Genomic DNA, 9,262 nt, shown 5'->3' with positions numbered 1-9,262 from the left:
TGATAATCATGTATACCATTAACGTTACCAACCAGGCAATGGATTTAGTCATGAGTTGCCTGAAACTTAAAAAGAATATAACTATATAAATTTATCTATCAACAAGAATCACACAACATGTTACATGTTACATATGGGGAACTTGAAACGTTTTTTGTAAACTACTTGCTTGCCTGCTTGTCGTATCCAACAACCAATACTATTGATTAAATTGGTGTGACCCTACATTCAAGATGGTTACAAAGAGGTTTTCAACAAATGACAATCCTAATTTTGGCTATTGGAATGCTCTGTCCTTATTTGTACTGCTATTCTACTTCAACAACTTCATTATTGTATTTCAAATACATGTGTACTAAAATCTACATTGTCAACGTCAACTGCCAACAGAACAGAATACAGTGAACAAAAGCTTAACGTTTACACATCAGTGTACTCCTACTACTATAATATCTATCCTTGTGTTATAAAACTACCTTAGCTAAAGAAAAAATTTGAACTACAAATTACATGTAATGTTACACTGTATTTACAATGACCTTTTTTAGTGTTCCAAAGGATACAGATCTTCCTGAATACTTATTGATGCAAGATCTGTAACAAAGACAAGTGTAAGAATAAAAGAACCAACATACTGCCATTGTTTAGGGCAAATATGTTTCTTACACAAACATGTATGTTAAGACTGTTAAGAACCTTTCAAACTCCTGCTAGCTTTCAAGCAATTCTCTGACTCTGCTACAAATTTGGACAACAAAGCTTTATGAGTCCATGTCACAACTATCCCTTCCATTCTCCATCTCAGTCCTCATTCTTGTCTTTGTCTTCATCTGACATCGTAGTTATCTTCATCGTAACTGTCTTCATGACTCATCACTGTCATCTTCTTCCCAGCATTCCTCATAGTCGGAGCTATACTCCTCGTCATCATATTCCCAATAAAGATCATCCTCATCCCTCTCTTCAAAATCTTCCCATTCATCCTCTTCATCCGTCACCTCAATGTAGCCCAGGCGCTTTGGGACCACTCTTGCCACCAGGCAATCCTTCCTGTGTGCGGATTGGAACCACATGGGGTCGAATTTCATGACCTTGCCTTCTGGCTTCAGCCAAGTGTCTGTCTCAGGCTGGTACTTCAAGACATTAATCTCAGAAAACCTTTTAACTGTTTGCCCATACTTATTGACAATGTCCTGTTTACCTTTGCTGTGTAGGGTGAGGAGGTACAAAGACCCACTGTGGGGCATCAGGATCAGATCGCTACAATTGAAACTCATACCATTCCCCGAGTGTTTCCACACATTGTCTTTAGGGTCGTACATCTGTACATGGAAGGGCGAGCGGCTCCTCCTGTCGACACAGTAGATGGATCCATGGAACGTGACAGACTGGGGATGTTGAGGTGGGGCGAGCATGTCTGCTGTCTTGCTCCAGGTGTTTTCTGTGGTGTTGAACCGGTAGCAGCCTTTGCTAGTTATGACATACACGCTGTCATCCAGGGCCACAGCACGAAGCACAGAGGACCAGTTGGGGTCTGGGTGGGCAGTGGGTTGTACGGGCATGGGATAGGGGATGGGTGGGATGGACGTCCACTCATCATGGCTAGGGTCATACCTCTCAGCTGTTTTATTCTTCTTGTCACCCCCGATGGCATAGATGTACCCGTTCAGATGAACCAGTCCACAACTGGAAAAAAAGATGCAAGACTATGATGTTTATCTAATACAGTGTATCAACTGTACCAATTATGTACCCAATCACCATATATATGCAACCCAAATGTCTTCTAAGGTTGATTTAAACAAGATGTGTCCACCAATGCTTAATCTCTACCACTATTCCTGCATTTTTAAACTCCTGCCTTGCTTGATTTGTATGATTATGTATAGCCGGTATAACCATTCTTCGGTGCAACACACCAGCTGGCTACATTACACCGAATGACTTGTTACACCTAACCTTTGAACATCTAACTGTACTTGGTGACAGTGAGATCCACTCTGTCAATAGTTCTAGGAAAGAATGAATTTCTCAATCCTTGAAGGCATGGCTATATCTATATTAGTCATTTTGTACATCATGCGTAGTCTGGATATGTCTTCCAGTGAGTTGTGAGAAGTTGTGAGAATGGACAAATTGGACAAAAGTGTGTATACTCCCCAAGCATAGGTCTTGCAAGCAACAGGCTGTATTGAAAGTGCCTACCTTATGCGAGGGGAAATCAAGTCACATCTGGATTCCCAGGCATTCTTCTGGTGATTGAATTGAAAGAAGGCTTTGTCTTTGTCCTTTCCTCTATTTGCGACCCTCACACAACCTGCCAAGTACAGGTCATCAGTAGGTGTCACTGCTAGTGAGTAAGAACCAAGGTCATCAGGCATGTTCATTACATATGACTTGCGCTTCAGAGGGTCGTAGCAAACAGCATTTCTATCTTTGCTGAACTCGAAAAAGTAATTTCCCAGGATAATGGGCATCTCAGTTTGTGTCTGTCCCAGGCGCTTGGTTTTCCTGTCACTGTACACCAACTGGCAGTCAGAAGACGGGCATCTACTCTGGAGTTCCTCACGCTGTTTGGCACTGATAAAGGCACGACGGAAGGACTTGCACAGAGCAGGAAGGTGCTGCAAGCGGTCTTCTTTGTTGAATTCGATCCATCTCAGAGCAGCTTGTACAATGTCGTCTTCTGACTTGGCCATTAGGTCATCCCTGTTGAGCAATGACTGGAGTAGGGGAAGTGACAACTGGAGAAAGGATGGTTGTAGCACCACCTGGTTGAACCTGGGGAAATTACATGTGCCATGAGTTGATTCTAATGCATCTTTCATAATCGCATGTTTTTTTTAATCAGACCAAGACTTTGTGATAGCCTATCAAAATGTACTAGTAAGTTGTAGTGAGTATGACTTCCATAGAACTTTGAATTATACACTGTGGTCTCTATATAAAACAACATATCATGGGGGGCAGCCACCCAAAACATTACCACAGTATCTGGGAGTAACAATATGGGGGAAATCATGTTGGCTGGATCAAACTCATCCTCCCATGGCAGGGGCAGCGGCTCCGAATTCCTTCTCCACCCCTTACCCCTGCCGAATAAGCCCGCATCTTCTACTCTGCGACCCCAGGAATATTAATATTCATGAGCTTGCCTTATTTGGCATGACCCCATTTCTGACTTGGGCGGGGACGGGACGTCACTCTCCCCGCCGGCGACTCTGCTGCCGCCCGGTGACGAGCCCGTTGGGGAGGCCGTGCGGGGCAAAATCACCGAGCCGCCCCCTCTTTTCTCCGCGCTGACACCTTCCCCGTGCTCGGCGGGATCCGCGCGCAGCCTCCAGCACACGCTAGCGCCCCGCCGACGGCCGCAGCGGCCTGCATCGCAAAAGTTCTCTTCCCAAGACGACGCCATGTTTGTTTTTATTTGTCACTGAACAGCCGATGTAAGAGCCGACATGATTGGTTCCGATAGCTAGCGCAGCTCATAAATATCTAATGTAAAGTGCGTTGAAGATTTTCTCAGTAATACGTGATTGGCTGAGAGCGTGTCCCTGGAATCGGGTCGCAGAGTAGAAGATGCGGGCTTATTCGGCAGGGGTAAGGGGTGGAGAAGGAATTCGGAGCCGCTGCCCCTGCCATGGGAGGATGGATCAAACTGTACTTGATATTTTTTCTTGTGATGTGTCATAAGTACTGTAAGCTGCTGTACAACTTACCTGGATGCCATGTACATCACACTTGTCTCCTGTAGGTCAAGGTCCCCCAGCATGTCAGCATACATCAACACATCTGCACAGTTAGACATGTCCAGATGTTTCTTCATGTATTCTGCTGCCTGACTGCATACAAATTCAACCTGGAATGACACAAAAACCCTGCTGAAAAAAAGATATCTATTTATGCTATGCAAGTATGATCATAGAACATTTCAGGGTTTTTTTGTCACCAACCCACATAACTGGCTATGGTATGAACAAGCATAAAAACAGGGTATCAATTGTAAAGGATAATATGGTTTCAAACAAAGCCACAGGGACGTTGGTGAAGGTTAGACATCCATGGAGAAAGCAACGTAAATATATAAAGCCACAGGTAGCTTTACCTGGAGAAGTCTGGCTGCAGACATCACAGCCTGGACCTGGTCTGGCTCCGTCTGAAGGCAGCCGGTGTAGGCGTAGTCCAGAATGGTTGCCATGGCTACCCCACTCACATCCTGGATGGTGATCCTGTCCTGTTTGGACTCCGCATAGCCGCTGGTGAACATGCGACGAAAGTACTGACTGCACGATGCCAGGACAGCGCGATGGCATGGGAAACTGGGGAGGAATAGACTGTTTCATTCATTCTTATACTAAAGTTATAGGCCAGGCCCAACATCCTTGAAAATTTCTTCATACCTGCTCTGGTTCAGTTAAATTTGAAAATTACCTACACCAGACAAATGTCACCTGGTTGGTGGCTCAGGAAACTGTTCAGAAACCATTACCCGGTAGCATTATTTCTTTTATACCTCATCCGATATAAGTTGTTTTTTTTCCAGTAACAGTCTAAAATCAAATACGGTAACTTAGGGGTAGCCTGGGTGCCATTCGGATTTTTGCTCGATCTGCAATGCTCGAAAATATTTTGCAGAGCAAAAATCCGGATGGTATCCAGGCTACCTTAGGGGGAGGCCTAACACGAGTGAAAGGCGCGTCTGTAAATCTGTGGCGAACCCTTTCAGGGTGTTCCATAGAATTAAAAAAAGGAGTACATCATACATGTACAGGCATTCTTCTGTACTCTAGACTAAATTGATTATCAAAAAACTAAAGAATACATATGTTCATTTCTCAGATTAGAACAGTGTCCCTCTGATGAAGGCATGGGATCTCCGACCTCTAGCTTTTTGATCTCTAGTTATTTGATGTATTGACTTTTACCTGAGCTATGAAGTTATATTATAAGAAATTCTGTATTATGATCAAAGTGTCAAGACAGAGTGCAAAGTGTCCATAGGCGACAATTCTCTGTGAAGTTTTATATTTTGTAAATACATTATGTTACATAACATTACATGTAAGATCAACAAGGGGGACACCTCCTTTATGGAGTAATAAGAGAAGATATGATGAAAGGAAAGAATCAGAACAGGTCAACTCCTGCTGTTTAGTTGATTTATTGGGCTCCTGGGCGACTGCTGCTGTTTAGTTGATTTATTGGACTAACGGTTATTCAGTTTTTATGATGAATATTTAAGACTTGTTTGTTGACAGTTACACAATGTTCTTTTATTCAATTTGTTTCCTAACATTTGTATTTCTACAGTAAGTATACTCCAAACCCAACGGTAACCAATTTTTACCTGCACGAATATAGATACTGGTGGTGTACTAAAAGTATAAACTTTTGAACCCTGTGGGTATATAACAGTTAGTGCAGCTTTGTCGAATCTTGAGAATAATTCAATGCATGGGAGTCCTGAACTATTCAACATTAAGAATAAGAACTACAAATAACTGGATTAAAAGTTAACTTACAACCTCCTTATAGATCACGATCGCGTAGACTGGCTATCAGAGTAGAAAAAGCGCGCGGTAGGTGATGTTGGAATTTGCCCCCCTCCCCCTTACCTTCTCCCTTCCACCTCCAGAACCACGTCAGTCAGCTCTGCCTGCCCCCGCAGTTCGTTAAGCCCGCGGAGAACGTCCTTAGGATATTCCTTATTTGTTACATCCATGATTAGCAACGGTTTGGTCTCAGAGAAAGTCAAACGTCTTCGCGCGTGTGTAGCTCGCCGAGGAAAGTTTCCCTCCAAATTCGACTTTTGACCCACGTTGACTTTTGAACTTTCTGAATACCTTATTACCTAGTAAACAACACTGTCTGCCTTTTGTCGACTATTGTGCGACGTGCAAATACTTTAGTTTTTGGGTTGTCTTGTCTCCTTGTGTAGGTGGAAGATTCCTTGCGACAGTTTCACAAAAAATAATTGTGGAAAAATATGTGTATTATTTGATTGTTGTAATTGTTGTGATTTGTATTGATTATTATGTGATACCCTGCATACAGCTAATATATATAGGCTGCGACTGCACGGGTACTGTTTGGAGAGTAAAAATAATTAAAAACACAGGTGTGCAGGGAAGGTGTCAAGTGTTGATATGATTAGGATTTCCATTTTGCATCCTGGTTTATGTGTCAGAAAAATTAACAAGAAGCCATAGGTGACAATTCTCCGTGAAGTATTATATATTGCAACAAAAAGAGGTAGCCATTGGCAATTCTCTGTGAAGTGTGATAAATCGAACAAAAAAAAATTGTTTAAACGCACGTCGGCTCAGTCATCTTAAGACGCAACAACCAATCAGAGATGCGAAATGCCGACACGTGACGCGGGATTTGCATACAGTCTAAACAACGGGGAAGGGCGCGCGATGCCCGAAATATTGTTGCGTCAATATTCAGCACCGTGTTTCAAGAGATTAATACCGGGAAACAATTTCTTTTCTTGTTTTGAACGCATAAACATGCATTTACGCTAATCTAGTATGATTCAGGGTTACTTTTTTTTTTACCTGCCATGGCCAGATTATCTAAAGATGCGTGTATAGTGTGTACAATCTACAGAAAGAGAAATGTACATCAGGTCCGATCATCGGATTTTCATGTTTCGGTTTTTTGGACTCGGTTCATGAACGTATTTTGGTTTGGCTCCTGGAATGTGCGTGATTGTGTAACACTACTTCTTCATATACCGGCTCATACTACAAGACGCTTTTACAACTAGCAAATCATAAAATTACCCGATCTACTAGTATGTGCGGTTTACCAGCCCCAGACCACATCCGACCACGAGGCCGAGAACACATTGATGGGTTGCTCAAAAATTGTCCATTTTTTCAAAGAGCTGCTCCACTATTATACTTAAACACTATGGAGCGGCCCAACCCAAGTGTACAGTGGAGCGGCCAGTTGCTACGTGACTAAATACACGCCGCCACTAGGTTGCCACAGCCGACCAATTTGAAATCGATAGGATTACGTCATCGGTATTTACATTTCGTAATGTTGACCTCTGACCACCCCACATTTCCGTCCCCATCAGCCTGACCGCGACTTACTAAGTACTACCGGTCACATAAACGGCCGGACGAAAACATTTCAACGACATGGGGATGTTTCGAAAATAAGCATTTACTCCAATATCAAAACAGCTACGGTAAAAATAAAAAGACGTGCATCATCCCGGACATAATGCCACACCACATGCGAAATTTCACAGAAATGCGACGTACGGAAGAATGCGTTTTGGCTGCGAACATCTTCCAAAAAACTTGCCATCTCTTAACCATGGGCAAAAACATCTGGAACCACTTATAAAAACCACCCCGTATCTGCATGAAGTTTTTTGAACCCCACTGCTATTCCAAACAACGCGTTTTTCTGGACCATTCCAATTCGCCTCGTAATTGTAGGGGTGCGTCTGCGATATTACATTGACCGCGAAAGCAGCAACGGACAAAATACACATTCGTGCATCAACACGGGCATGCCCGCAGACGGCGTATAAAATTGCGTGCCGATTACACAAAGAGAACCCAGTGTTTTGACTGCGAACATGAAAAATCAGCCGTTCACAACACTCCGTCCGGAGGTCCTGACCTCCTTCACGGAGTAATAAAATACTAGAAAGGCCGACCGATTTTCTCGGGAGCAAATGCAGCAAATGGCCTCACCACAACCCCGTACCAAAAATGGACCCATCCCCCTCCTGCACTAAATCACCCCTGTCCAAATCGTGTTCCAATAGTCTATATACACCATGCAGCACTATGATTGGAATCTTCCACAGCCTTGGCTTCTGCTGTCGGAACACATAACGTTAGAACACAAACCTCTGCTTGGAAGGAGAATGGTATACATCTAGACATTGGAGGCATGCAGTTCAGTTTTGGGGATTTTAACTCGGAAAGAAAACCAATATAGACGAGCACATCTCAGCCACAGTGTTTACGATCTCCATCCGGGAAGAACATTATCATTTTTATATCACACAAATTTCCTTAAGTGAAATTTAAGTGATTATCATTTACAAAATGTGATAATGCAGTAGTAGCGGTACATCCGATCGCAGCATTCTGTGGATGGAGAAGTCAGTGAGAACACCAATTGTAAATCCACCGGGGCGTAACCTGTGAAAACAACACTTGTAACAGGACGGATTTTCTCTGAAACCAAAATGTCAGTGATTTCCCCTCATTGTTACCACAGGATAGCGGCTGCCAATGATGCCATCGCCAGGCTGAGTTGATAATGCGCTGAGATGCGCTTGAGGATTTCTAACTTAACCGTCGGAAAAACATCAAGAAGCCGGAAAGCAAGCACTATGCTACCCTATCATAAAATGGAAACATTCTATTCCTAATGCTTTTGATACATTTTAATATTTAGGATGTTATAAAGTTTATGTTTGAAAAAAAAAAGTCTTGAAACGTTTGATCATTGGATGCAGCGATTGGAATTTGAGGTCACCGGGGGAGTGGTTTCCTCAGAAGATTGACCTCTATGAGTACCGGAAATGGAATGACTCTTGGTTGAAGCAAGACAGCAAAGACAAAATGGTTCCTCCCATCATGTCACGGTGGTTAGCAGATAGGAGGGGTCAGGCCTAGATAGGAATGCCTGGTGTCAAGGATGATCCCGACTTGTCTCGGAGTCGACGGAAGTTCATACGAGGACACAGAAAGATCCTATCAACATGTATGGAAGTTCTGACGACATGTGCGGAGAAGAGAGTGACAACTCTTTCTCAGATTCAAATTAAAGTGGCTGTCAGACAACAACAGTGGCAGTGAGGACAATTTATCAGGCCAAGAGAGTACTGACAATTAAGGTGAAGGTGAAGACAGGAATGAAGGAAGTGATGATGGTGAAACCTGAGGTACCAGTCTATGGAAGATGTTTCCAAAGGTTTTACAGAATCCACGGGCAGGCTCCTTTACTACAGCAGCACAGATATAATAATTGGCCAAACTGGCCAATATGTTTTGCTCAGAAAGACATCATAGCTATAGCAAACATGCTATTCTCAACATTCTTGACTTAAGATGCTATGGAATGTTAATGAGTTTGTTCTTGCCATTGGTTTTTATACGTACACCAAAGTATACACCCATACATGCACGGTTGTAGAGAGAAGATTTGTTAACTTGACAGGTGCTCTAAAGATAGCCTAATTTAATTCTAATGCATGTCTGTAACACAAGAAAAACCCTGA

The 9,262-nt window shown here is 43.0% G+C and overlaps 1 pseudogene; it reads right to left on the bottom strand.

Moving 5' to 3' along the window:
* Window positions 1-73: 73 nt before the first annotated feature.
* LOC109464396 lies at window positions 74-5,841 on the bottom strand (annotated as a pseudogene).
* Window positions 5,842-9,262: the final 3,421 nt, after the last annotated feature.

This window comes from Branchiostoma belcheri, unplaced genomic scaffold, assembly GCF_001625305.1.
Source record: "Branchiostoma belcheri isolate BF01 breed outbred unplaced genomic scaffold, Haploidv18h27 scaffold138, whole genome shotgun sequence".
In the NCBI taxonomy this organism is placed as follows: Eukaryota; Metazoa; Chordata; class Leptocardii; order Amphioxiformes; family Branchiostomatidae; genus Branchiostoma; species Branchiostoma belcheri.
The sequence above is the reverse complement of the archived record's forward strand: the minus strand, read 5'-3'. Positions and strand labels throughout refer to the sequence as shown.